Source organism: Natator depressus, chromosome 20, assembly GCF_965152275.1.
Source record: "Natator depressus isolate rNatDep1 chromosome 20, rNatDep2.hap1, whole genome shotgun sequence".
Classification (NCBI taxonomy): Eukaryota; Metazoa; Chordata; order Testudines; family Cheloniidae; genus Natator; species Natator depressus.
In genome coordinates, this window is record NC_134253.1 from 7,711,826 (window position 1) to 7,738,863 (window position 27,038).

The 27,038-nt window shown below is 49.6% G+C and overlaps 1 long non-coding RNA gene and 1 other non-coding gene across 2 annotated transcripts in view; one reads left to right on the forward strand and one right to left on the reverse strand.

Annotated features, from left to right (window-relative positions):
- The window catches only part of LOC141975005 (uncharacterized), a 135,348-nt gene that overhangs the window by 62,656 nt on the left and 45,654 nt on the right, over positions 1-27,038 (reverse strand). The gene's annotated exons all lie outside the window — the stretch shown is intronic.
- On the forward strand, positions 5,334-5,406 carry TRNAK-UUU (transfer RNA lysine (anticodon UUU)). Its single transcript has one exon. It is a non-coding gene; the product is annotated as a tRNA-Lys (tRNA).

Consider the following 27,038-nt stretch of genomic DNA (forward strand, 5'->3'; position numbering starts at 1 on the left):
TCCCCTTTGAATAACAGTCCAGCTCGGTGACTCCCTCCTTTGCCTTTGTCCAGCCAAAGGCCATGATCTGCAGAGCCCGGAATCTCGATCTGAAATTACTTCTGCTTCCAAGCACTGAGCTGCGTGGCCCAGCTGAGTCCCTTCAGCTGCTGAGGGCCAGTGTAAATAGCACGTAAATAGCTGCTGAGGGCCAACTTGGGCAATAGTTGGTATTTGCCATTGTTGAAAATCTTTATCCCTTCCCCATAAGGTTCAATGAGTCTACACCACAAATAGGCAAACTACGGCCCGCTCTGGCTGGGACACTGGGTTGGGGGCTGCACCATGCTTGAGGTAAATGCCACTCAGAGCCTGCTTCCTGAGCACCCTGAGCTTCTCCCCATGCCCCAACCCCCTTCCCCAGCACTGATACTCCTCCTGCTCTTCAAACCCCTCGATCCCAGACCAGAGCACCCTCCTGCACCCCAAACCTCTCATCTGCAGCCCCACCCCAGAGCCCACATCCCCAGCCTGAACCTGCACCTATTCCCGCACCCCTGCCCCAGCCCTGACCCCCCTCCTGCCTGCCGAACCCCTTGGTCCCAGTCCAGAGAACCCTCCTACAACCCAAACTCCTCAACCCCAGCCCCACCCCAGAGCCTGCACCCCCTCCCAACCCCAATTTTGTGAGCATTCATGGCCCACCGTACAATTTCTATTCCCCGCTGTGGCCCTCGGGCCAGAAAGTTTGCCCACCCCTGGTCTACACTTTAACTGAAAGTACCTTTATTAGTCCAAAGGCTGGTCATCCTAATAGCATCTTAGATGGTTATATGAATGAATTGTCCCCACCTAAATACGGTAAGGAGCCATCAGATACTTACAGCAGAGTCAGAAATAGAACCCATCACATCTTCCATGTCTTCCGTGGTCTTGGCTATCGACGGACCTTCTGAGTTGCTTTTCCTTACTTACCCCCTACGCCCCTTGCCCACGGGTTCAGCTGCACTTGGGCTGTGTCTGCCTGGAACTGCTTGCATAGCACTCTCTTGTCTCAACTGTTTCTGTGCCGAGCAGTTACAGATAGCTCCTACTAGGTCTCTGGCTCTGGCAGGGAGGCCCTAACCTCCCAGAAAAGGTCTAATTTGCCTAACTGTTACAAAGTTCACAATAACCAATTTGCCTAACTTCACCTCCTGACTCAGGCACCATTTTACTAGCAACCCCCACATCATTTCTCAAGGCCTTGATAGGGCCTTGTATTCCTTCAGCCATAAAGACCCAGCTCCCAGAGTCAGGGGATTATTTAAATATGAAAAGCAAGTTCTTCAAGTGATTACTCATGTCCAGTCTACATTAGGTATGTGCGCACCCTGTGCACCGTTGCCAGAAACTTTTCCATAGTGACATCAGTCAGGCCAGCTCTCGTGCCTTTTGGTGCCACGCGCTTCGCTTATGTGCCGTTATAAGGGGCACTGCCAGCCCTGCACCCTCTCAGTTCCTTCTTACCCCGTGGCCGTCGCGGGAACAACACTTGCTTCAGCAAGGTGTTATTCAGTGGTTGCTCTTCAGCTTAGTTTATTAGTCTTTGTTTTAGTAGTAATGTAAATAGCATTAGTGTAGATAGAGCCCCCTCTCTTAGCATAGAGGGGCTCCCTTTGCCCCTGGGGCTGGGTATGTCCCTGTCCTCCAGCTTCAAACCCTGAGCCTCCTGCACCAAGTCTATGCTGGTGAGCGACCCACACTCCAGCTGTCTGAAGTGTCTGGGAGAGGCTCACATATGAGAACGTTGTCAAATCTGTTGAGACTTTAAGCCTCGTACAAAGAAAGACAGGGAGGCTAGACTACGGGCTATCCTAATGGAAGCCGCACTTAGACCAGCATCTGAGCCAAGCCAGTTCGATTTGGCACCGTGCTCCTCGGTTTCAGTGCGAAGTGCCCCTCCAGCACCACGTGTTTCTTGGCACTGTTCTCCCATTGAGGGGAGGGATAGCTCAGTGGTTTGAGCATTGGCCTGCTAAACGCAGGGTTGTGAGTTCAATCCTTGAGGGGGCCATTTAGGGATCTGGGGCAAACATTGGGGATTGGTCCTGCTTTGAGCAGGGGGTTGGACTAGATGACCTCCTGAAGTCCCTTCCAACCCTGATATTCTATGATTCTATGATCTCCAGTGACAAGAAAGAAACACAAGAAGCAATGGTCTGAGAGGGGACGCTCCTTGGCCCCAAGAAAGGACAAACAAGGGGAGTGCAGCGGAGTGTCATCCATGTCAGGCCACTCCTCCACCTCCGGTGCCCTAGCGGCACCATCAACTCCACCCTGCCCACAGGTGCTGTTGAGTCTGGGGTGGGATCACCCATCGATGCCACGGAGTCACTGTGACGCCAACAGGATCGTGGTGCCTTCCACCCTGGAGGCCGTTGCAGTGGCCAGGGACCTACTGTCCCTCCCGGTACCACCAGTGGGACAATCACTGGCTCCCATGAGTGTGACGAACAGAAGGGAGCATGGGGCTTCGAGCTCTTACCTGGCACCAGGGGCCTCAGTACTGACCACAGGCAAACCGGTTCTCCTGTCGTTGACAAGGTCTTCCCTGATCCAGCACCAATCCCCAGACCCTCATCACTGACCAGCAGAAGTAAGGGAGTACCTCAGGAAAGCTCTTCTTTGGAGTTGGAGATCAAGCCCTGCACCCAGCCCAAGAGCTGCTGCCATTACCCATCCTACATCCCTCTGGATCCTGGTGTAGGTCCACTCACTGGCATCTGGCCTGGAGGACAATGGCCAATGCAGGTCCAGTGGCCATTCTTGAACCTGTGGGGCTTCCCCCGCAGTACCAGGACCACCGTCCAACCATTCCTATTTGCTTGTGTCCAAGAGCAGGGCCCCTCCACCTCACCATTCTGCACCTGACCCAGACTCTGGTACTGAGTCCATTACCAGCACACAAGATGTGGGCCTGGGGAACGTAATTGGGGCCAAAGAAGAGGAGGACCCCACTGGTTCAGGCCTCTTCCTCCTCCCCAGGTGAAGCTGTCTTGGGACCAAGCTGCTTGGTTCCACAAGATGACTTTAGAACCCATCAGGAGCTTCTAAAAAGGGTGGCTGCTAACATGGGGCTGGAGGTGGAGGTACTCAAGGAGTTAGCACATAGCTTCGTTGACATTTTGGCCACAGCAGTCCCATCCAAGGTTGCCCTACTCATTAATGAGGCTGTTATGGGTCTGGTTAGGTCCCTGTGGTGACACACCCCATCTTCTCTCCTTCCTACTTCAAAGAAGGCAGAAAAGAAATACCACGTGTCAGCCAAGGGGTACGAATACTTGTATTCTGACCCTCCTCCTGGGTCCCTTTGGTCACAGTAGCCAATGAGAGGGACAGGCAAGGCCAGGCAGGCAGCAGAAGAACTAAAGGAAGCTAGACTCGTTCAGCAGAAAAATGTATTCACTGGCTGGGTTACAGCTTTCTATTTCATAGAATATCAGGGTTGAAAGGGACCTCATCTACTCCAACCCCCTGCTCAAAGGAGGACCAATCTCCAATTTTTGCCCCAGATCCCTAAATGGCCCCCTCAAGGATTGAACTCACAATCCTGGGTTTAGCTGGCTAATGCTCAAACCACTGAGCTATCCCTCCTCTCCCAACCCCAACAAGTCCTGTGTGGGAGGTATGATTACAATATGTGGGACTCTATGGCCAAGTTTCAGGACTCACTGCCTCAGTAGTCCAGGCAAGAGTTTTCCATCCTGTTAGAGGAGGAGAAAACTGTAGCATGAGCCTCACTCCAAGCAGCTCTGGATGCAGCTGACCCAGCATCCAGAATAACGGCTTCCGCAGTGTTTGTGAGGCAATGCTCCTGGCTTCAACCCTCGGGGCTACCACTGGAGCTCCAACAGTCGATCCAGGACCTCCCATTCAAGGGTACCTCCCTCTTCTCAGAGCAAAATGGACACAGAGCTCCATGGTCTGAAGGACTCCAGGGCCACCCTCAGATCTCTGGGCCTCTACTCCCAGGCTACTTCGAGGAAGCATTTCAGGCCCCAGCAACCAGCCTGCTTCTCAACTCCACTACTGCATCAGATCCTGTTCGAGAAAAGGAGCAGGGGTTAGAAGCACAGACAACCACCCCAATCCACCTCAGCCACGCTACCGAGGTCACACAGATATCCAGGAGGCCCCAAACAGAGCTTTTGAAGGTGTGCCTGAGGGCACTATTTATCCGTTCCTGCCTCGGATCCTGCCTCGGATCCCCCTCCCCATTTTTGTTTTTGGACCAACTCTCCTACTTCAATCCGGCATGGTCCCTCCTCCCCTCGGATGGCTGGGTGCTGAGTATTGTGGCAGACAATTACACCCTTCAATTTGCTCCTACCCATTCCTCTTAAGGGACCCATCTCATGAGCAACTTTTAGCTCAAGAGGTACAAGCCTTCCTACAGGTAGGAGCTGTGGAGGAGGTGCCCCAGAATTTGAGAGGGAAGGGGTTCTACTCCAGATATTTCCTAATCCTGGAGGCCAAAGGGCATCTTTGACCCATCCTGGACCTGTGTCACCTCAACAGTTATCTCAAGAAACTGAGGTTCTGCATGGTCTCCTTGGCCTCCATCTTTCCCTCCCTGGATCCAGGGGACCGGCCTCGACTTGAAAGATGCATATTTCCACGTTGTCATCTTCCGAGTCCACAGAAGGTTCCTCAGGTTTATCATAAACCAGACCCATTATCAGTTCACCATCCTCCCCTTTAGTCCGTCTGCAGCCCCTTGGATTTCTACGAAATGCATGGTGATGGTAGAGGCCTTTGTCTACCCGTACCTCAACGACTGGCTAATCAAGGGCCACTCAGTGGCTCAAGTGAAGAACAGCATCAGCCTGGCCCAAGCCACCTTCTGAGCACTGGGCCTGTTGATAAACAAGCAAAAGTCAACATTCACTCCAGTCCAGAGAATAGAGTTTATTGGGGCAGTTCTAGACTTGACCCAGGCCAAAGCCTCCCTTCCAGAGGCTTGATTCTGGACAACATCGGATCTTGATATCCAAGGTCAAGCTCACCCCATCTTGACAGCCTGGTTCTGCCTCAAACTTTTGGAACACATGGTCACATGCACTTACGTGGTATGTCACTCAAGGCTGCACCTCAGACCCCTGCAGACTTGGTTGGCCTCGGTGTGCTCACCAAATCCACTTGAACTCGGTGCCCTGGTGTTCACCTCCCTTTACTGGTGGAAGGACCTGCAGTCAGTAACTGCAGGCATTCCCTTTGTTACCCCCGCAGGCTTCAGTGTCTTTAATTTTGGACGCATCTGATCTAGGTTGGGGAGCTCACCTCAGGACACGGGGCCTGTGGTCTCAGGAAGAGCCTGGCTAGCTCAGTTGATAGAGCATCAGACTTTTAATCTGAGGGTCCAGGGTTCAAGTCCCTGCTCAGGTGAGGAACTAGTCATCAAGATCTTAGATATAGTACTCTTTGACTCTATAGTTACTATTGCAGGGGAGGGATAGCTCAGTGGTTTGAGCATTGGCCTGCTAAACTCAGGGTTGTGAGTTCAATCCTTGAGGGGGCCATTTAGGGATCTGGGGCAAACACTGGGGATTGGTCCTGCTTTCAGCAGGGGGTTGGACTAGATGACCTCCTGAGGTCCCTTCCAACCTTGATATTCTATGAAGAGCTGTCCCTACACCTAAACATCAGAGAACTCAGAGCGGTCCTGTCATAAATATAAAGGGAAGAGTAACCACCTTTCTGTATCCAGTGCTATAAAATCCCTCCTGGCCAGACGCAAAACCCTTTCACCTGTAAAGGGTTAAGAAGATAGGGTAACCTCTCTGGCACCTGACCCAAAATGACCAATGAGGGGACAAGATACTTTCAAATCTGGAGCGGGGAGGGAACAAAGAGTCTGGCTGTCTGTGTGTTGCTTTTGCTGGGAACAGATTAGGAATACAGCTTCAGAATTTCTGTTAAGTTAGTAAGTAATCTAGCTAGAAATGCATTAGATTTCCTTTTGTTTAATGGCTGGTAAAATAAGCTGTGTTGGAGGGAATGTATATTCCTGTTTTTGTGTCTTTTTGTAACTTAAGGTTTTGCCTTGAGGGGTTCTCTATGTTTTGAATCTGATTACCCTGTATGGTATTTACCATCCTGATTTTATAGAGGTGATTCTTTTACCTTTTCTTTAATTAAAAGTCTTCTTTTAAGAACCTGATTGATTTTTCATTGTTCTTAAGATCCAAGGGTTTGGGTCTGTGTTCACCTGTACAGATTGGTGAGGATTCTTATTAAGCCTTCCCCAGGAAAGGGGGTGTAGGGCTTGGGGGGGGACATTTTGGGTGAAGAGGTCTCCAAGTGGTCTCTTTCCCTGTTCTTTGTTTAAAACGCTTGGTGGTGGCAGCATACGGTTCAAGGACAAGGCAAAGTTTGTACCTTGGGAAAGTTTTTAACCTAAGCTGGTAAGAATAAGCTTACGGGGTCTTTCATGCAGGTCCCCACATCCATACCCTAGAGTTCAGAGTGGGGAAGGAACCTTGACAGGTCCTCTTAGCTTGCCAAGTGTTCCTTCTCCAGATCATGGGCAAAGTAGTATGAGTGCTTACTGACAACACGGCAGCTATGTTCCCCATCAGCAAGCAGGGAAGAGCACGCTCCTGCACCCTGTGCTAAGAGGCTGTCTGTCTGTGGAACTTCTGCGTGAAGCACTCCATCCAGCTTGAAGCTTCCCATCTTCCGGGAGCCTGGAACGCCCTGGCCGATCACCTCAGTAGATCTTTCTCCTCTCACCACGAGTTGTCCCTTCACCCAGAGGTGACCATATGCATCTTCCAGAGGTTGGGGATTTCTCCAGGTAGACCTGTTCACAACCAGGCAGAACAAGAAATGTCAACAGTTTTGCTCGCTGCGCAGACACAGCCAGGGCACCTGATCCAAATGACCAATGAGAGGACAAGATACTTCCAAATCTGGGGGCGGGGCGGAAATAAAGGGTGCATCTGTCTGTGTGATGCTTTTGCCGGGAACAGATCAGGAATGCAGCTTCAGAACCTCTCATTGGTCATTTGGATCAGGTGCCAGCGAGGTCTTCTCAGACGTCTTCCTGCTTCCACAGACAGGTTCCTATTCTGTGCGTTTCCTCCAGTTCCTCTGGTGCACAAGTTCCTTCTCAAAGTCAGGTGGGACAAGGTATGGGTTATTGTTATAGCTGCACCAACGCTGGGTTGACACACTACTCGACCTGACAGTAGCACCCTCGCTGCCACTCCCACCCCTCCCGGACCTGCTGTGACAAGATCACAGCTGCTTACTCCACCCATGTGGAAGCTCCATGGTTGAACCCGGAGGAACAGGCCTGTTCAGAGCAAGTCCACCAGGTTTTGCTAGGTAGTAGGAAGCCGTCTACTAGAGCTATTTACCTGGCCGAGTCGAAGCATTTCTCAGTATGGTCTTCCCAACAAGGCCTTTTGCTGACTCGGTCTTCCCTCCAGTCTGTGCTGGAATACCTGCTCCATCTGAAACAACAAGGTCTGGCCCTCGCTTTCATCAAGGTACACTTAGCAGCGATCTCGGCCTTCCACCCTCCGGTGACCGGTGGGTCGGTCTTCTCACATGAGATGTCCATTTGCTTCCTTAAAGGGTTAAAAAGACTTTACCCTCAAATTTGTGAACCAGTTCCACCATGGGACCTAATCCTGATCCTGTCAAGGCTCTTAGGTCCTCCCTTTGAACTGCTAGCATTGAGTCCTCTGCTGTACCTCTCCTGGAAGGTCACCTTCCTGGTGGCAATTACCTCAGCCAGAAGGGTCTCGGAAATCAGGACCCTTATGTCAGAACCACCAAACATGGTGTTGAAGGACAAGGTACCCCACGCAGCGTTTCTTCTGAAGGTGGTCTCGCAGTTCCACAATAACCAGTCTATTTGCTCCCAGTTTTCTTCCTGAAACTGCACAGAAATTCAGAGGAGCAGTGTCTTTACTCGTTGGACATTAAATGTGCCCCAGCCTTCTACAGCCATTCCGAAATTCATGCAACTCTTTGTGGCAATAGCAGATAGGATGAAAGGCCTATCAGTTTCAGCCCAGAGAATCTCATCTTGGATAACCTCCTGTATTCACGCATGCTACAAGCAGGCGGGCTTCCCACCTCCTGCTATCTTGATCGCCAGTTTGACAAGAGCTCAGGCCTCATCAGTGGCATTTCTGGCACAGGTCCTGATCCAAGACATCTGCAGGGCTGCGACCTGGTCATCAGTGCGTACTTTCTCCTCCCACTACACCATCGCCCAACAGGCTTGAGATGATGCCAGGTTCAGAAGAGCAGTGTTGCAGCCAGCATGTCCATGAACTCTGAGCCCACTTCCTTGGGTACTGCTTGTGAGTCACCTAACGTGGACTGGACATGATCAAGCACTCGCAGAAAAAAACGGTTACTAACCATTATGTAACTGTTGTTCTTCGAGATGCGTTGCTCATGTCCATTCCATGACTCACCCTCCTGCCCCTGTGTTGGAGTTAGCTGGCAACAAGGATGAGAGGGTGTGAGGCTGGCTGTGCCCCTTATACCAGCGTATAAGTGTGTGGCACCAGGGGTTGCTAGAGTGAGCCCGACGGATACCACTGACGGGGACGTTTGTGGCGACGGTACCTGCAATGTGCACACACCTAATGTGGAATGAACATGAGAAACACATTTCGAAGAACAACAGTTATGGAAAGGCCAGTAACAGGTTTTTTTCTGGCCCTTGTGGTTGCAGAGGGAATCTGGAAAATGCCCTCACTCCCCTGAAAGGCTCAGAAACCAGTCCTTGAAGAACAAGCTCCCACAGTGATTATGGTTAAAACCTCAGGATTTTGGGGGCCTAGTTCTTGATTTTTGAACCCCAGGGGTTAGTGGTGTCATGGTCATGGAGTGACACCATGACACCAGCCGCTAGGTCCCATGCTGGCATTTACAAGAGCTGTCACCCTCCATGAGCACTCTGTGCAACCACACCAAGTGTATATAGAGCTGTGTGGGTGACCTACCCTCAATTCCTTCTCTACTGACTCGGCTGGAGACGGAGCTGTAGCGTATCCGTCTTGTGTGTATCTCGGCATGTTCTTGCAGTTAATTTAGTGGTTCTAGTTCGCGCTAGTTGTCAGTACAGGACTGCTGCTCCTCTGCCCCGCACACCCCTAGGAAGCTGTGGGGGGGAGCGAGGAACAACATCAAGGCTCCCTGCATCCAGGTCACTTTCCCTGTCTGGGCTGCATATGGAGAGGGCACGAGAGCAGCAGCTCCTGATGCCTCACAGCCCAGCCCAGGTGGGGAAAGTGACCTGGATCCAGGGAGCCTGTGTGGGTGGGTGTGTGTGTGTAAAAACAGCTAACAAAAGCCAAAGCTGGCCGTAACACCAGCCATGTGCTACTCCCACGATCTCATCCTTCACATTTCTCATATGAACTACCAGGGCTTGAATTAAATTTTTGTATGAAATTGGGGCAAATTTAAAAGCCATTTAAAATGTTTTAAAAATAAAAAATATGAAAAACTTTAATACAATTTATATAGCGTCATTATTCGTACTAGTCTTGCTAGTCCTTCCCCCAAGGCAGAGAGGCACAAAGACTAGGATCAGGACCAGCTGTGCCCCCAAAATACCAGGCCAACCCTTTTGGGGATTGGTCCTGCTTTGAGCAGGGGGTTGAACTATATGACCTCCTGAGGTCCCTTCCAACCCTGATATTCTATGATAACCCTCCAAATTGGACGAGACCCACATCCCTCCCCAGACCAAACGACCCAACCCGCGTCCCTCCCCAGACCAAACGGGACCTGACCTACATCCCTCCCCAGTCCGAACCCCCTGAACTGGACCAGATCCACATCCCTCCCTAGACCAGGGACGCTTGTGGGGGGATGGGGCAGGGGGCACTGGATCTCCCCCAGAGGGGCTGGTGGGGGGATGGGGTGAAAGGACTTCAGTTGCTGTACAGGACCCAGGCCAAGGGGGCTTACCTGGAGCAAGGAGCGCCCACTGATCGGGGTGTCCATCCATTGGGTGCTGGTGCCGCCTCCTGCCCAACATGGTCTGGGACCCCCATGCTCCCCAGCCTCTGCATTTGAATAATGGCGGGGCTGGGGTAGGGGCAGGGGAGCTGCATGCTCAGCACCCTCCCACCAGCGGTGCCCCAGGCCTGGCAGGGGCCTGAGAGACCAGGAGGACGCGGGGGCCGTGCCACGGGGGAGCCCAGCTGTCTGCAGCATGCGGCAGCCAGAAACCCCTGGGCCCGCAGCTGAGCCTCCCCCTCTCAGCCCTCCCACTCACTCCACCAAGCGGTACGAGCCTCTGGCGGGAGGAGGTGGGGCAGGGCCGGAGTGGAGCCGCAGTGGCTGAGGGCTTCTCTCCACCCCTGCCACTGGCAGGAGCCTCAGCTGGCCGAGAGGAGCAAGTGGGAGGGGGGGAGGAGACAGGGAGAAGGCAGCCCTGGGCCCGCCAGCCGAGAAGAGCAGGGGGTGTGGGGAGCTGGGCCAGGTGGAGAGGAACCAGTGCTGTGGCCGCGGCATGCAAGTGGAGCATTGGGCCAGCACATGGCGCCCTCTTTGGCAGGCCATATGTAGGAATTCTGTTACTCCAGAGACTTGTCGGTGTTAGACAAGCCGGAGTCCCCACTGCTTATGGCTACCAAACAACTCTAGGTACTGAGACCCCAGTCTCTGGATTACCATTGCTTCCCAGTACCACAGGACTCTCTGCCCTTTTCTACTGCCCCCCACATTGGAAGACATTGAGGAGAATGAAGGATTCATTCAATCAGTCTGGGGTTCCCCTCTGCATCATTGCAGGAACCCATGCTCTGACAAAGATCCTCGCCCACATCAGGAATGGTGGCATCAGTCCTGGGTCCCACACTCTCTCCCGTATGCCCCCACCCCCCACATGACCATGCTGGGCTCCTTGGGCACCATATTGGCAGCAACTTGCCCAGACCTCTGGTTCTACTGCACCAGGAAACTAGGGTCAAACATTCTCCTCCACCAAACCCCCAACACGAGGATGTTAGGATATAGATATTCAGGGCTGTCTGTAAAGGCCTATACTTTAAGAATTGAGGTATATGTTTATCATTTAGCTAGTTCTAGAGGTATAAAAGAAAGAATCAAAATCACTGTCTGCCTGTATAGGGCCTTTTCTCACTGTGACAATCTGAGGCCCTGTTCTTAGGCTAAGGCCTTTGGCTAAGCAGCAGAGGCAGCCATAAGCTGGGAAGCGACTGGTCACATCCTCACATTCCAAACTAGTCACATTAAAATAAGGTGCTATTGGGCATTATCAGGACAGGATTGTATTCCTATCACCTCCAGAGAAAGGGAAGAGCCTAGAAGATGTAAAAGGAAACTTAGTTTGATAGCATCCTGTCTGGCAAGAACTCACTTATCACTAGCTGGGATGTGAAATCCTCATTTCTGTGTTGTTCTATCACTGTAGGCCCCATTTCCCCATTGTCTGTCTGTATAATCTCTGTCTGCTTCTGTGATTGTTCCTGTCTGCTGTATAATTAATTTTGGTGAGTGTAAACTAATTAAGGTGGTGGGATATAATTGGTTACATAATCATGTTACAATACGTTAGGATTGGTTAGTTAAATTTCAGGAAAATGATTGGTTAAGGTATAGCTAAGCAGAACTCAAGTTTTACTATATAGTCTGCAGTCAATCAGGAAGTGTGTGTGCGGGGGGTGTGGAATGGGAACGGAATGGGGGTGGGGAAATTGGAATCATGTTTTGCTAAAGGGGAGGGAATGGGAACAGGGACACAGGTAAGGCTCTGTGGTGTCAGAGCTGGGAAGAGGGACACTGAAGAAGGAAATTAAAATCATTGCTTTCTGGAAGTTCACCCCAATAAACATCAAATTGTTTGCACCTTTGGACTTCGGGTATTGTTGCTCTCTGTTCATGCAAGAAGGACCAGGGAAGTAAGCGGGTGAAGGAATAAGCCCTCTAACATCTTGGTGCCGTGACTTGGATGCATCGCATCGGACAAGTGAGTGGCAGCCTGTAAGTCCCCCTCCCCAACAGTCCATGCAGCTGCTTGGAGGGGGTATCGTGAACTCTCGTGATGGTAGTTGTGGGTTCTGGCAAGCCAGGGTAAAGGATTTTTTGGATAAATGGATAAGAACCAGGGCCCATACCAGGTGCAGGGGTCAACCTGGGATGAGATTAAAAAGGAAATGGAGGCCGTGTTAAGAGACCCCGAGGGATGCGGGGTGGCTGAGGAGCCCACCCTCCTTTGGTATATGGGTAGTGGAAGAAGGTCCCTGCCCATTGGGACTGAATGCCTCCCAGGGAAAGGAGGCACTTCAGTCCACTTGTGAGAGGTTTAAAGTAAGGGCAGCATTATGGGAAGCTGCCAGTAATCTTTCAAGTTTGGTGCTGTTTCAGCAAGGGCTGCTGAAGGGTTGTAAATTAGTTAGGGGTGGTTAAAGATGATTTGGCACAACAGGGTTTAGAATCAAAAGCAGAGTTAACAGACCACCTTTAGAGACTGGAGCTTGGACTTGGTCCTGGCAGGTGGCGGGGAAGGTTTCAAAGTGAAAAATGATAGGGTTTTCAGGAGCAGGTCACAACCCTACTCTTCTCCCAGACCCAGGATGAGAACCTGGGGGTAAGGGTTCCCAACTGTTTCAACCCAGGGAGGGTTGGACCTGTTTCTTTGACTTTGGGACAGGCCACTTTTGGATAGCATCCACTTTGCCCTGTAGGGGGTTGATATTTCCTTGACCCACCTGGTGTCCAAGGTAAGTCACTCTGTTTAGGCCTATTTGACACTTCTTAGCCTTAACAGTTAGTCCTGCCTCCCTTATGCGCTCAAAGACTTTTTGTAGATGTTCCAGGTGTTCTGCCCAGGAATCCGAATATATGGCCACATCGTCAAGGTAGGCGACTGCATATTCTCCTAATCCCACTAGGAGACCATCTACAAGTCTTTGGAAGGTGGCGGGTGCATTCCGCAGCCCAAAAGGGAGCACATTAAATTCATACAGCCTGACGTGTGGTGAAGGCTGACCTTTCCTTGGCGAATTGATCTAGCAGTACCTGCCAGTACCCCTTGGTTAAGTCCAAGGTAGAGATGAACTGGGCCCGTCCCAGTTTCTCTAATAGTTCATCTGTGCATGGCATTGGATAGTTGTCGGGGCGAGTTATAGCATTTAGCTTACGGTAGTCCACGCAAAAACGTATCTCCCCATCTGGTGTAGGATCTAGAACCACTGGAGATGCCCATGCACTGCCTGAGGGGCGGATGACACCCATCTGTAGCATATCCTGCATCTCCTGTTCTATAGCAGTTTTAGCTTGAGGGAGACTCCCGGTAAGGTTGCACTTTAATTGGGTGAGCATTACCTGAGTCAATGGAGTGGTATGCCCATTCAGTCAGTCCTGGGGTGGCTGAGAACGTCGGCGTGTAGCTAGAGCACAGCTCCTTGATCTGCTGTCGCTGCATACACCCAAGGGTCATGGAGAGGTTCACCTCTTACACTCCACCATCACTTTTCCCTTCATAGTAGACACCTTCAGGACACTCAGCGTCATCTTCTCCCTAGGCTGTAAAGTGACAACCCTTTAATTCTCTGGAATAAAAGGGCTTTAGAGAATTAATGTGGTACACCATTGCTGCTTTATCAACTGTAATAGCCCCTTAACCTCGCGGCCATATACAAGTTCAAATGGTGAAAACCCTAAACTGGGATGGGGTACAGCTCTGTAGGCAAAGAGCAACTGCTGCAACACTAGGTCTCAAACACTGGAGTGCTCATTTACAAATTTATGTATCATGGCCCCCAAAGTTCCATTAAACTTCTCCACCAGGCCATTTGTTTGATGTGTGATTCACCCCATGAGCTTCCCAAAGGCTTTCCATAGGTCCTGCCAGGAAATTAGTTCCTGCATCTGTGAGGATGTCGGAGGGCCAACCTACCCTGGCAAAAATGTCTGTTAGTGCCTGGCACACACTTTTAGCCCTAGTGTTGCTTAGAGCTACTGCTTCCGGCCATCGGGTGGCAAAATCCATGAAAGTCAGTATGTACTGCTTTCCTCTGGGTGTCTTTTTTGGAAAAGGACCCAGAATATCCACAGCTACTCGCTGAAATGGAACCTCAATGATGGGGAGTGGCTGGAGAGGGGCTTTGACCTGGTCTTGGGGTTTTCCCACTCTTTGGCATACCTCACAAGACCGGACATAGGTAGAAACGTCCTTGCCCATTCTCTCCCAGTGGAACGACTTTCCCAAATGGCCTTTGGTTCTGTTCGCCCCAGCATGGCCACTAGGGTGATCGTGGGCTAAGCTTAATAGCTTGACCCGGTACTTAGTTGGAACTACCAACTGTCTCTGAGGATGCCAGTCTTCCTGGTGTCCACCAGAAAGAGTTTCCTTGTATAAAAGTCCTCTTTCTACAACAAACCGGGATCGATTAGAAGAGCTGAGAGGCGGTGGGTTGCTCCGTGCCGCTGTCCAAGCTCTCTGGAGGCTTTCATCTGCTTCCTGTTCGGCCTGGAACTGTTCCCTTGGTGCTGGAGACATCAGTTCCTCATTGGATTGTGGACCTGGGCTTGGTCCCTCTGGAAGCAATGCAGGTGATGGGACTGTTTCCGCTGACTGTGAACTGCTCTCCGCTGGTGCACTATGTTGGGGTTCAGGCTCCGGCTGAGCCTCTTGTGTAGGGTTATCTGCTGCTGCCAGTGCAGGTTCGGTGGGGCCCTCTGGTGTTGGGGTTGCAAGTACTGGATTCAGTGCTGGTACTGGTTCTGGTGCTCGTTGTTCCACCGGTTCCAGTTCTGGGACTGGCTCTGTCTGGGTCTCTGTGACTGGATCCACTACTGCTATTGCAGACATTGGCCTGGGGTCCGGGTCCATCACCTCTGATCGGGTCCTGGTAGAAGTTTCTGGAATAGAGCTAAGAGTGACAGCTTGCTTAGCCTGGCTGTGAGTGACAATTCCCAACCTCTTGGCTAGCTTCAAATGATTGGCCAAGTCTTCTCCCAACAGCATGGGGATTAGATAATCATCATAGACTGCAAAAGTCCACGTTCCTGACCAGCCCTTGTACTGGACCAGCAACTTGGCTGTAGGCAAGTAAAAAGAGTTTGACTTGAAGGGTTGAATCATCACTTAGACCTCTGGGTCGATTAAATTGGGGTCCACTAAGGAAGCAGCAAGTTTCCCTCCGCTCTGAGGGTATCTGGGAGGCATCTGGGCCTGAGGACGTCTGGTGTGATTCCGGTGCAATGAACTGTAATCGGTTGGGGTTCTTGGGGCAGTTGGCCTTTACATGTCCCGGCTTATTACATTTAAAACATCATCCAGCTGACGGGTCACTGGGGCGAGGTGGGTTGCTGGAGAATGGTGTGGCGGGATGATAAGGTGTCTGGAGTGTTCCTTGGGGTGTAGTTGGGGCCTTGGGCTGCCCCCAGTAGTAGGGTGTGGTCTGAGGTTGTCCCTTTTGGTATCCGCTCCAACTGCGACCAGGGTTGTTCCTCTCTCCTCCCTCCACCCGTTTTGTTCCGGTTTGCTCCGCCTCTATGGCGGTCTAGGACTGCTTGTACAGATCAGCATAAGAAGCAAGACTTCCTGCTGAGTCCATTTTCTTATCCCATAAACACTGTTTTATATCATCCTTGGACATATTCAGGAATTGCTCCTGTATCATCAAATTCCGTATTCCTCCAAAGTTAGTTACATCCTATCCGTTGAGCCATTTATCAAACAGATCTGTCATCTGGTTTACATAAGCCACATTACTTAGTCCAGGTCCTCTCTTAAGGGCTCTAAATTTTACACTGTAAGTTTCAGGTGTAACTTGAAATTGTTTTAAAACCAAATCCTTGAATTTATTATAGTCAGAAGCCTCCTCAATAGGCATCTTATTGAATATGTCCAGAGCTCTTCCAGTCAATTTTGCGACCAATGTGGTCATCTTGTGAGCTTCAGGAATTTGATGGTGTGTGCACAGTCTCTCAAAGGTGAGAAAATATTCAGCAATATCACTGGATTCATTGTACTGTGGACATAATCACTCCCATTTGTGGATTGTTGGGGAAGGATTGTTCGGGTTATTCGGTATATTCTGCTGAGACTTTGCCTTCTCCATCTCCAGTGCAAGCTTCCTCTCTTTTTCCTTCTCCTCCTCAGCATGCTTCCTCTCTTTGTCCTTCTCCTTTTCTTTTTCCTTTGCCTCCTGTGGGCAGCCTCCATTTCTTTTTCTTTTGCCTCCATTTCCATCTGTCTGAGTTCTACCCATCTTTCATGTTCCTTTTGTCTTTCCTCAGCCTCAAATCTGGCAAATTCCAGCTTCTGTTGAACATTGCATTCCGCCATCTTAACCTCTCTGTTTTTAACTAACTTTACACCCAAGAGTTAGAAAGAAAACGAAAAAAAAAAAATCTGGCTTGTAAAACTTTGCTGTGTTGTAACCTGATACTTTTTGTCTCTCTCTGATAGCTGTTCTCAGCCTACAAAAAAATCCTTTTGTTATGCCTACTGCTCTGTCCCCCAGGCAGAGACACGGAATCAACAGCTGCTATCACCTTTTACAAAACCTTTTAAAATCCTGCTGTGTTTCTGGTTCAAAATGATCCCACCGCTCTGCCACTATGTCAAGGTTCCTTCGTAGAATCATAGAATATCAGGGTTGGAAGGGACCTCAGGAGATCATCTAGTCCAACCCCCTGCTCAAAACAGGACCAATCCCCAACTAAATCATCCCAGCCAGGGCTTTGTCAAGCCTGACCTTAAAAACTTCAAAGGAAGGAGATTCCACCACCTCCCTAGGTAACTCATTCCAGTGTTTCACCACCCTCCTAGTGAAAAAGTTTTTCCTAATATCCAACCTAAACCTCCCACACTGCAACTTGAGACCATTACTCCTCGTTCTGTCATCTGCTACCACTGAGAACAGTCTAGATCCATCCTCTTTGGAACCCCCTTTCAGGTAGTTGAAAGCAGCTATCAAATCCCCCCTCATTCTTCTCTTCCACAGACTAAACAATCCCAGCTCCCTCAGCCTCTCCTCATAAGTCATGTGTTCCACTCCCCTAATCATTTTTGTTGCTCTCCGCTGGACGTTTTCCAATTTTTTCACATCCTTCTGGTAGTGTGGGGCCCAAAACTGGACACAGTACTCCAGATGAGGCCTCACCAATGTCGAATAGAGGGGAAAGATCACGTCCCTCAATCTGCTGGCAATGCCCCTACTTATACATCCCAAAATGCCATTGGCCTTCTTGGCAACAAGGGCACACTGTTGACTCATATCCAGCTTCTCGTCCACTATAACCTCTAGGTCCTTTTCTGCAGAACTGCTGCCTAGCCATTCGGTCCCTAGTCTGTAGTGGTGCATGGGATTCTTCTGTCCTAAGTGCAGGACTCTGCACTTTTCCTTGTTGAACCTCATCAGATTTCTTCCCCACTCTGAACTCTCGGGTACAGATGTGGGGACCTGCATGAAAGACCCCGTAAGCTTATTCTGACCAGCTTAGGTTAAAAACTTTCCCAAGGTACAAACTTTGCCTTGTCCTTGAACCGTATGCTGCCACCACCAAGCGTTTTAAATAAAGAACAGGGAAAGAGACCACTTGGAGACCTCTTCCCCCAAAATGTCCCCCCAAGCCCTACACCCCCTTTCCTGGGGAAGGCTTAATAAGAATCCTCACCAATCTGTACAGGTGAACACAGACCCAAACCCTTGGATCTTAAGAACAATGAAAAATCAATCAGGTTCTTAAAAGAAGAATTTTAATTAAAGAAAAGGTAAAAGAATCACCTCTGTAAAATCAGGATGGTAAATACCTTACAGGGTAATCAGATTCAAAACATAGAGAATCCCTCGAGGCAAAACCTTAAGTTACAAAAAGACACAAAACCAGGAATATACATTCCCTCCAGCACAGCTTATTTTACCAGCCATTAAACAAAAGAAAATCTAACGCATTTTCTAGCTAGATTACTGACTAATTTAACAGAGTTGGAAGGCTTGCATTTCTGATCTGTTCCCGGCAAAAGCATCACACAGACAGACAGAACCCTTTGTTCCTCCCCCCCAGCTTTGAAAGTATCTTGTCCCCTCATTGATCATTTTGGGTCAGGTGCCAGCAAGGTTACCTTAGCTTCTTAACCCTTTACAGGTGAAAGGGTTTTGCGTCTGGCCAGGAGAGATTTTATAGCGCTGTATACAGAAAGGTGGTTACCCTTCCCTTTATATTTAAGACCGTCTCTGAGCTGCTAATAGCTTTGGATCCAAAAGCAAGTGAGAAAGTCTCTGTGTGAATGCAAATAACCTAGCTGATTGGGGAAGAAGAGAACTGCACATAAGTGGCAGCACAAAGGAGCTGCAAATAATAAATACATCTGGTCAGCAAACAAGCTACTAGAAGACTCAGATTGTGGCCCTTCAGGAAAGGGAGGTGAAAAAACAAGTCAAGCCTGAAAATAAGGGGGACAGGCTAACCCTAAGGGGTGTGTGTGTGTGTATACAGTGCTGAAATCTAAAGCTGTCTCCCTCAGCTATTACTGGAGAATAAACTTAAAGCTTGGTACAGCAGAGAAACTATTGCAAACCTGGTCTGTTGTACAAGAGGGGAAACTGAGGTACACCACCTCATAAATTTCATAAATGACCAGTGAGTGGGGTAATTCACTAGCCTGACTATAGAACAAAATAAGGACAGCCTGAAGGTAATTCTTCTGTTTTTCCTGCAATTAGCAAGGAAATTTGTAAAAGTAAGTGGTGGTATTATTAAGCAATAATCTGTCCCCACCAGGGGGATGAAAATTGTTTCTTTTGTTTTTCAGACACTCTACAAGCAAGCTGGTGCCAGCGGAAGAATAACCCAGGATACTATGAATCTATGTTTTGTATTGTTTGTCTATGGTGTTTGTCTTGTTGCTAGCATTGTTGTGTTTCAGTGAACAAAAAACCTCATGACGTGGGTGGGGATGGCTTCAAAAGGCTAACCTGGGGGGAAAGATGTGTATGGGAATGCAAAAGGCTCAACTAGGAGGCCAGCACCTGTGTAATAGCTACCATGGTACCTGGAAATGGAACGGCAACTAAGGTGGGCCCCACAAGCCCTATGGGAATAATGAGAAGGGGGGGAGCTCGCTGGGAATCAATGGAGGGGTATGTGAAATCGTGTAAATCCAGAGAAGATGTTTGGATGTGGTCCTCTCCTATGACTATGGAGGAGCAGGATCAATGTCCTATGTCAAGGGGTGGACAATTGGGTGTAAGTGAGCTGTAGCTCATGAAAGCTTATGCTCAAATAAATTTGTTAGTCTCTAAGGTGCCACAAGTCCTCCTTTTCTTTTTGTGTATAAGGTGTTTTGCTGGAAATCTACATATTACTAGAAGGCACAATTACACCATCCCATAACCAAACTACACACATCTACATGCTGCTATCTGGACTTTGGTGCACAAATGGATCTGTAAATCGTATTGCTGTGAATAATCAAACCAGGGCATATGGCCTGATTCCATACCAAGTGGTTACGTTGGTTAGAACAATAACCCATTTCTCTGTGGACATTGAATGGACTTATAATATGGACAAAAGCATGCAAAACCTGCAGGGGCAGATCTTGACCCTGTCAAAGGAGGAGAGGCAGTGTTTTGGTGGTGGCTCGAATGTTGAACCATACTGCAGTGGTCAAAACTCAGTGTTGCTGTGGATTATCATAGCAGTTGATGTATTGTTAACTGTACTTGTGTTATGTTGCATATGGAGATAACCTATAAGTAATGTAGTAAGCCCTCCCCCACAGCGTACTAGACAACCTGTACCCAACCCTCTCGGGCCCACTATAATGGGAAGTCTGGAACACTAATTGGAATAGGTGTGGTATGCCCGTACGAGAGAAGGTATAAAAGAAAGAATCAAAATCACTGCCTGCCTGTATAGGGCCTTTTCTCACTGTGACAATCTGAGGCCCTGTTCTTAGGCTAAGGCCTTTGGCTATGCAGCAGAGGCAGCCATAAACTGGGAAGCGACTGGTCACATCCTCACATTCCAAACTAGTCACATTAAAATAAGGTGCTATTGGGCATTATCAGGACAGGATTGTATTCCTATCACCTCCAGAGAAAGGGAAGAGCCTAGAAGATGTAAAAGGAAACTTAGTTTGATAGCATCCTGTCTGGCAAGAACTCACTTATCAATAGCTGGGATGTGAAATCCTCACTTCTGTATTGTTTTGTCATTATAGTTCCCACTTTGCTATTGTTTGTCTGTATAATCTCTGTCTGGTTCTGTGATTGTTCCTGTCTGCTGTATAATTAATTTTGGTGGGTGTAAACCAATTAAGGTGGTGAGATATAATTGGTTACATAATCATGTTACAATATGTTAGGATTGGTTAGTTAAATTTCAGAAAAATGATTGGTTAAGGTATAGCAAAGCAGAACTCAAGTTTTACTATATAGTCTGCAGTCAATCAGGAAGTCTGTGTGTGTGTGGGTGGAATGGGAACGGAATGGGGGTGGGGAAATTGGAATCATGTTTTGCTAAAGGGGGGGGAATGGGAACAAGGACACAGGCAAGGCTCTGTGGTGTCAGAGCTGGGAAGGGGGACACTAAGGAAGGAAATTAAAATCATTGCTTTCTGGAAGTTCACCCCAATAAACATCGAATTGTTTGCACCTTTGGACTTCGGGTATTGTTGCTCTCTGTTCATGCGAGAAGGACCAGGGAAGTAAGCGGGTGAAGAAATAAGCCCCCTAACAGAGGAGACCTTTGAAGAACAGGAGGCTTGGGGGGACAAGAGAGGCTACCCCTCAAACCCCTGTTTTGTTTTGATCTCCAGAGAAGGTAGTCCTGCCTCCCCCACCATGATTTTTGCCAATTCCAGGACCTTGTGGAGAGGGTGGCAGACACCCTCCAGAGATACTTCATGAGGCAGTTAAGGCTCAAACACAAGCTCCTGAGCATTCTGCAGTGGGCAGCACCCACTTGGGTTGCACTACCCATTAATTTAAGTGTTCTTGGATCCAGCAAAGACTGTGTGGCAAATTCTGCCACCATCCTGCCACGTTGCAAACGGGCAGATAAGAAATATGTTCTGCCCCCCAGGGACTCAGAATTTGTCCTGTCCCCCCAACACCTTCCCTGGTGGTGGATGCTGTAAATGAGTGGGATAAACAGCATTACTCCAGGTCTACCCCTTACCATAAGGACCAGAAGTTAGACCTTTATGACCAACTTGTAAGGCCAAGTCTGACTTCACAAGAATTACAAGTTTGCAACCTTTATTGAACATCTTCCACAGGAGCTTAGAGAAGGCTTCCAGGCCATCGTAAAGGAGGTCAATTCTTAGACAGAACACACGTTCCAAACCACACCCTGCCCAAACAGGTCTGTCCGAAACAATAGAATGTGTGCTCTGCTTCATTTGCGTTTAAGCAGCAAACAGAGTCCTCAGGCACAAAGGAAGTTCCAACAGGTGGGGAAACAAGCAGGAGACGTCCTCCCCCCGGAGACCTTTTGACTCCTGAATCACAGGTGGAAACGTTTTCTAAAAGGGGCCTGACACTATAAGAATGTAAGTCAGACACCCCAAGGCACCCCTCCTCCTTCTACCTCTCTATGACTCCACCCAAAGTTCTTACCTAAGGCATTGATAGATTTCCACCCAGTCTGCTCTTCTACCAGTATTTTTCCCTAAACCACATAAATCTTCGCGGGAGAAGTCCCTTCACATCTTAGCTGCATGATGGGCATTGGCCTTTTGTCTGGATAGGACCAAGCAATTTTGGAAATCACCTAGATTCTGTCTTTGTCACAGAAGGATCAAAGGGTCCATGATCTCTTCACAGAGACGGTTGAGGTGGATTTCTGAGTAACTTGCTGCTTGCTATGATGCAGCTGGTGCCTTTCCTCTCCAAATGATTATAGCACACTCTACCTGGTCACCGGCAGTTTCCACAGCATTACTCAAAACCATTCTAGTGCCTGAGATATGGAGAACTGCGACATGGGCTTCAGTGTACACGTCTTCTAAACACTATGCCTTGGTCCACACCCTCAGATCTGTTGTGGTGGTTGTTTTTGCTATTCTGTCTTCAGTCTTGGACTTGATTCCAAAGCCCCCTTCTCCCTGTGAGGATACTGCTCGGGACTCACCCGAAGTGGAGTGCCCATGGGGATGCTACTCAAAGGAAAGGTTACTCACCTTGTGCGTTAACTTGTTCTTTGAGATGTGTGTCTCCAGTGCCTGCCCTCCTTCCCCTCTGCTTTGGACTGTTTTTGCTGGGTGTTTGGATAGAGAAGTTGCTGGCGGCAGGTGCCCACACAGCCCTCCGAGCGTGGCACGAGGTTGTATGGAGTGCATGAGCAGACTGAACGGATTCTAATGGAAAATTTCCAGACAAGGGCTCGAGAGGCGCATATGCACCTGAAGTGGAGCACCTACAGGGGGACTTCATAGCACATCAGCCTAGAAGGGGTTAATGAGACCAATTATCTGGACAGGCCACAGCTGAGGGGAATTAGCTGGCCTAATTAACCCCTGAATAATGCTCCACCCCAGCTGGGAAGGAGCAACTGGGGTAGGCTAAAGCCAGGAAGCTGGCAGTAGAATGGGGCTGCAGTGAGGAGTCTGTAGCCACTCTAGACAGTCAAGAGGGAAAGAAGGAAACTAGGTGGGAGGGTGCAGGAAAAGGTGGAAAGGTTTAAGGGGATGCAGACCTTGGCTGCTGATCAGAGGGTCCCTGAGCTGGAACCCAGAGTGGACAGCAGGCCCAGGTTCCCCTACCAGCCACTGGGGAAGAGGCCTGGTCCAGGCAGTGGAGGGGTGATGGGCATCTTGGAGGAAAAGACTTTGATACCTCAGAAAGGGAAACATACATGACCTGGCTGGAGGGCCAAGTCATGAAGACAGAGCACCCTGACAGAAGAGGGTGAGAGAGAGGAGGCGGCAGGTGTGTGGTGACCAGCAGAGGAGGGCGTCAGACCTGGAAAGAGCTAATCCCCAGAGCGGCCAGTAGGAGGTGCCCTAGTGGTGAGAGCATCCTGTGGCAGGGAGACATCTCGAAGAACCACAGCCCCTGTCCAAGGTGTAGCCTCATCTTCCTTTTCCCTGGCCCTCACAGATGCTTCTGGAGCTCATGGCCTGCTGGGTTCTTGTTGGGCCAGGTAGTTTAGAACCAGTCTGGCCAGCACTCAGGATGCAGTCCTGGAGCTGCAGCCTAAGCCCAGGTGCCATTCAGGATGGGAGAATGCTTGGAAAGCATTGCTCAGTTTCAGAGGCATGTGAATACCAAGGAAGGTAGAGGAGAGTTTCAATCTAAGGATGAAATTGAGCTGCCAAAGGGTCGGAAGGGAAGGGTGGGTGTGGTGGTGTTTGCATTGCAGTGCCATGCAGCTGTGTCAAACCGGAGGGGTCCGTTGGCTCTGGACAAGTATTTATGGAGAGAACACCATCGCCATCCTGAAGAGCAAACACCGGGCTGGTGGGAAGAGGCCGAGGCAGGTCCCTCCCTGGGTTGGTGCTGGGAGGCTGCAGGGAGGGGATCCGCTGCCTGCTCCCTCACTGATCCCTGGCAGACAGCAGCTCTGGGTCTGGCAGATGCACATGCTGGCTGGGCCTGGGGTTTCCAGCCTTTGGGGCTGAGCTGCTCCATGACTCATGGCCCCATAGGTTGGGCCAGGCTTGAATGGGCCACTGTGCTTCACCACATGGTAATGAACCTGCTAGTGAATTCCAGCCTTGGCGTGTGGCTTGGTGCAGGGCTCCAGCATTGCACGCGGGTGGCACTGGGCCCTGGCTGATGATGAGCCCACAAACTCTGTGTCTGGTCTGCACCCTTATTCCCAGCTGCGTTATCAACGTGAGACCAAGTCCCAGTGCAGCTGGCTCCATGCCGAGGTGGCTGTGCTGAGTCCCACGCAGCCCCAGCCTGCAAGGCTGTTTGCCCCCATTCCAGCTGTTGATAGCAGCCATCCCAGCAACTGCCCCAGGGCTGATCCCCCAGGGGGCAGAAGGCTCCATGCCGTGCAAGGCAAACTCCAGTGGGGTAAAGGCGGGTGAGCCTGTCTCAGGCCCATAGCTGGGGATGGGGGGCATCCCCTCAATTCCAAAGTGGGGCTGCAGGGGTCAACGCTGGAGTTTCTGTGCCAGACCCTGCCTACCTGTCTGGAGAGGAAAGAGTCCTTTCGAACTGAGGGAGCGGAGAAAGCTGCTTTTGGAGCACATGAGAGAGTGGTGTCAGGCAAGAGGTAAAATTTAGCTAACAGCTAAGACAGAAACCACAGATCAAGCAGGAATACTTTAGAGGGCCAAGGACAGTGGTTTCTGTCAATACATGGTAACTTAGATTTTCAAATGTCCACCCAGTAACTCAGCTTATCGGTAACAAAGGACAATGCTGACAACCCCCAGGGCCCCCAGATATCTGTAAGCACTCCTCCCTATCCCTCACACCCTGCCTCTCCCCCCTCAAGGTAGTCATAGATAATTGATGTAATCAGGATGGTTTCTATACGTATGTACTGTTCCTATTATTATCTTTAAGAGTTCTCTCTTGCTTTGTACCAATGTCTGTCTCTGTAAGTACAGATAAATATAAATGAATTGATAAGAAAATGTACATAACTGGTCACTGTAACACCATCCTTTCGAAGCTGTTTTCCAGTCTTCCTGGTGCCGTGAATAAATCTTCCTTCAGTATTTGCCTGTGCACTCTGATTGTTGGGGAAAAAATCTTCTTGCTTAACAGACTGGCACAGCGAGCAGGCTATGATCGGGAACCCTCTGAGCGTTTCTCACAACCAGGGATACAGGTGAGTACTGTAGCCAAAGGCTGCATCGCCAGGTACTGAGTACCAGTGTGTGTGCTGCAGTAGACCGAGTACAAGGGTGTGCTCAGTTGGTCTCCCCTGAAGCGCCGCTTAAGCGGGTTTCAGGAAGCTGGGACACAATGTCATATGAGTTGTCCCAGAATGTGTCAACGATACCCTCTATGGGAGCGGGACTCGTTGGCGTGCCCCAGGGTACACCAATGATACTCTCTATAGGATGGAGACCCATTGACTGGCCCCAAAGAACATCAATGACGCCCTCTATGGGCATTTATAAAAGGAAAACATGAAAAGGTTCAAAAGACGATGGCAAAAGATGGATGGAATGAGGGTCTGAGTATGCTGGACAGCGTGATGTGGTGGTCTGGTCAGACGAAAGGAAGATTAGAGAAGGGGATTGAAATAATGTATTGCGAATATGAAAGGAAATTACAAGAGTTGGAAATACTCCAAAAGGCTCTTACGTCAGAACTGAATCAAAAGGCAGATTTAAACCACAAAGTGAGCGAGCTTGAAGCAGAAAACAAGGCTCTAAGAGCAAAACTAAAAGAAACCAGCTCCTCTGCCCACCGGATTGCTACTAGCACACAGCAACAGAGTGATTTCACCGACTTTGGTTTAGGCGGCGATACTGATAAAGACCAAAATGAAATTAAGTGGAAACAGCTTGAGAAACAAATTCAGAATTGGAACCTGGCACACACGGGGGAAGATTGAGATAATTGGCCCCCTCCTCCTCCTCCCCCCCTTTTAACCCAGAATTAAATGCCAATGCTCTCTTGGCCCCTCTCCAAGTGACCACTCGGTGGTCAGGGACAGGTGAAAACAGAAAGGCTCATAATACCTATAAGTACATTCCTCTCAGCACAGAGGAAATGAGGGGCTTACTGAAAGATCTCCCTGATCTAAAGCCCAAAGACCAAATTTGATATTCTGGAAAAAAATAAGACAGATGGTTTCCACCTATACATTACAACCCAGGGATCTTTATATTTTAACAAAAGCTAAATGCCCCGATCTATCACGGGCCAAGATCCCTACAGAAGGACACTAAAACGGCATTTGGGCCGCTGTTAAATTTGAATCTGAAAATGACCTGCACTGAATTTATGATATGATATGACCTGCACTGAGTTTAAGGAAGCTGTCCAAGAAGCCTTGGGGAACGGAGCCGGTAGTTGGGGACTGATCGTGGGTTGTGTACAAGGCAAGGACGAGCCGGCCTCTCAGTACTCTGAGTGAAAACAGGAAATGTACTCCAGCAATGCAGGCACTGGGGACCCAAAGAAAACTGATCAGGCATTTCTAAAAATGTTAAAGGAAGGTTTTAACTCCCACCTGCAAACAGCCCTTAATTTGGGAGTGAACCCAGGCTCTGATTATGAATCCATCTGTATGTGTGCCTCTGAATGCGAAGCCAGACAAGCTAAAGAGATAAAGAGCAAGTCTACTCGCATTGCTGTGGTAATAGGAAAAGATAATGTAATTTGCTATAACTGTGGGTGACCCGGACATACCCAAAAGAACTGCAAATGCAAAGTCCAAAAACCTCGTCAGGGACAAAATCATGGCCAATCAAATCCCCGCAATACTTCACTGCCCTTTCGACCTGGTCCTGCCCCCACTGTCCCCCCTACCTCCCAATGTTTTGTGTGCCGGGAGACCGGACATTGGACAGCCCCACTGATAAACTTATGAGTACTCATACCATCCCTCTCTTCTGTTGCAGCTGCCAAATCTGTGGCTCTTACTTGGGATACAGCTAACCCTTTTCAACACTTATGTTCCAGATTTCCCTTGGTGTGGGCAGAAAATAAACTGTCTTGCGGTTTGGTGCCTGCTCATCTCTGCCCACCCATCCAGGTTACCGGCCAACTTCCTCTGCCTTCCAAGCAATACCCTCTCAAATCTGAGGCCATGGATGCAGTAGGTAACATTACTTACTCTTTACTTCAGCAAGGCATACTGGTTCCCTGTTCCTCCCCCACCAACTCCCACAGCTGGCCAGTTAAAAAACCTGATGGCTCCTGGCGCCTTACCATTGATTACCGCACTATTAATCAACATGCGGACAAACTTGCCCCTGTTGTTGCGGACCCATCAGTGGCCCTCTCGGACCTTGACCCTTCTTACTGTATATTTACTGTATTAAACATTGCTAACAGTTTCTGGAGCCTTCCCATGCACCCAGAATCACAGCCCTGATTTGCATTCACCTTTGGCCCCACCCAGTACAGTTGGGCCCG